The sequence below is a fragment of the Penaeus vannamei genome, chromosome 17 (genome assembly GCF_042767895.1).
Source record: "Penaeus vannamei isolate JL-2024 chromosome 17, ASM4276789v1, whole genome shotgun sequence".
Taxonomy (NCBI): domain Eukaryota; kingdom Metazoa; phylum Arthropoda; class Malacostraca; order Decapoda; family Penaeidae; genus Penaeus; species Penaeus vannamei.
Genome location: NC_091565.1, coordinates 23,859,324 through 23,861,823, shown reverse-complemented (window position 1 = coordinate 23,861,823; position 2,500 = coordinate 23,859,324). Strand labels below are relative to the sequence as shown.

At 38.0% G+C, this 2,500-nt stretch overlaps 1 pseudogene; it reads left to right on the top strand.

Moving 5' to 3' along the window:
• The first annotated feature begins 1,647 nt into the window (after positions 1–1,647).
• Positions 1,648–2,500, top strand: part of LOC138864646 (bridge-like lipid transfer protein family member 1) — a 1,085-nt pseudogene continuing 232 nt past the window's right edge.

The following is a 2,500-nucleotide window of genomic DNA, read 5'->3' as shown; positions in this document are numbered from 1 at the left end:
TCCTTGAGAAAACCATAATTATCACTGTCCCATTTATTAACCTTTTAGAATATATACCAGTGGAATGTTGTTTATCACTAGTTGTCAAATTGTTGTATTTTTCTGGTTCACATTATGGCACATAAAGGGAAACCCTTTTGTGAGTGATTTTTTTTATCCTTTATTTATTTATTTATTTGTGTATGTGTGTGTGTGTGTTGTGCCTACGTGCATTTATGTGTTTGTGTGTTGTGTGTTCATGTGTGTGTGCGCTTGTGTGCGTGCATTCATGTGTTTGTTTGTCATGCATTCAGGGGTTTGTTATGTGTGTGTGTGTGTGTTGTGTTGTTGTGTGTGTGTGTGTGTGTGTGTGTGTGTGTGTGTGTGTGTGTGTGTGTGTGTGTGTTGTGTGTTGTTGTGTGTGTGTGTGTGTGTGTGTGTGTGTGTGTGTGTGTGTGTGTGTGTGTGTGTGTGTGTGTGTGTGTGTGTGTGTGTGTGTGTCCAAGTTTATATATTATGATATTAGGGGAGCCTCTGTCATTATATAGGATACAGTTTTTGTGTATCTGTAAATTAGATTTAACCTTTAATTATTTTGTGGTGCATTGTCCATGTGATTAATATAGCCTAAATTTTGCAGGTAAATTCTTCCTAGATATTGGCAGTGAAGTCCCAGCTTTCCTTGCGAACGTGTTGGACTTGAGATAGATGTGCGTGGCAGATGATTCTCGAGAATGGGTCACACACCAGCCAACACCCGTGTCAAGAAGTGCCTTGAAACAACACACCTAAACCTATGGTTCCTTCTCTTTTAAATATCCATTATATTGCTCAGCAGGTTTGTATTATTATATTTAAGTACAGAAAGTGTTTAAATTATTCATTATTAGACTTGGTTTTATGTAATGCAGTAAATTTAGTTTTTGCATCAATGAGCCAAATAAAATATGGTGTTCTTGTTCTCCATTTTCTTTAAAAGAAAATTGTTTTCATGCCTTCCAGGTCAATATGCCCCTTCTGAGACTACTACACCAAATAAGTTCAATGTATCAGAATGCCAGAGAGACGAGTTAGGATTGAGAACAGAGACCAACTCGTACAAAGGACACAAATTTACCCCACATCACAAAGATGGATCTTATTCAGTATGAGGTGTGGAGGATCAAAATTTGAATGAGGAATTTGAACTTTTCTTTTTTCAGACAATTTTTTGTTGATCCTTTATGGATAACTCCATCTAATAATGAATGTTCAAGCTACATGAGGGAGAATATAAGGAGCAGAATATAGCATCAGCATCAGTGAGGAACAGGCTACTGTGTCATCATTAGCTGGCATAAAGGGTCCGCGAGGCTCAGTTGTCTCATCCCTCTGCACGCATATCCCGCAACCTCCAACCTCTAGAGTCATGAGACCACAGAGTTTTGCAGAGGTTCCGATCCTTACAAAAATGAGTAAAGGTAAATGAAGATGCCTTTGACACTGATGTTTTTGGAATATATCTTTAAGACCTCATATTTTATGATATACTATATTTTTCTAATTTCTATTAAAATATTTGACTACCTTTAAGCATCTTTTAGAGAGGGAGAAAAGAAAGTGCAGTAGCACCATATGCCACCATATGTGTTAAAAATAACCAGTTATCTTTCATGTAAATATGACTGCATGAGTATTTGAGGCTTTATAATAGCTATAAAAACAGTCTCCTTTTGATCATAAAGGAATCCAATTTTATGTATAGGTTATACCAATCTTGGGGCTGAGCGTGGCACAGGCAGCCCACTCTTCAGTATCAGTGTAAGTGGTCTGGTCTGGAGGGTGCCACCATCTGTTCTTCAGACAAGTCACCCTTGCTTGGACCTGCTGAGGCTCCAACACCCATCCCAGCAGCCTCTGCAACTCCCAAATGCTGGAGGAATATATATTATCTTCTGGATCTGTACACCACCACTCCAGAAACAAAGACAGTACAGCAAAGGTTTGCATTTGAACAGTGGTGTTCCAAGTCAGTAATAGTTCCTGACAAGTAAAGTGAACCTATTACTTTTTCTCCTTTAATATTTGTGATTTAAATACACCCCAAAGTGACATTAAAGATGACATGTAAGTATTTGAATATACAACATTCATTTCCCCTTTTTGGCACAAATGCATATATTGTTTCCAGGACATCAGTAGCAGGTGATGCATCAAAAGGGGATAAAGGCAGCCGCAAATATGATATTCTCAAGGAAAGTAAGCAAGTGGATGTAGAGGCTGGAATCACCACCTCAGTCAGTGCTCCACCCCTTGTTGCTGAGAAAACCAAAGATATTGGTAAGTGTGAAAAAAATTTTCTTTAAATCTTTTCATTTGTTTATACTATATTGAATATTGAAGTAGGTTTTGTAAAAAAGAATCTAAACAGAAATGAATGATAAACTTTTCTTCCAGGCCTGATATCAGGAGAACGAACACCTCTTGTAGTGTTTGGATTAGCAAAGATTCAGCGAACCAAGCTGCTTGCTACGCTCAGTGG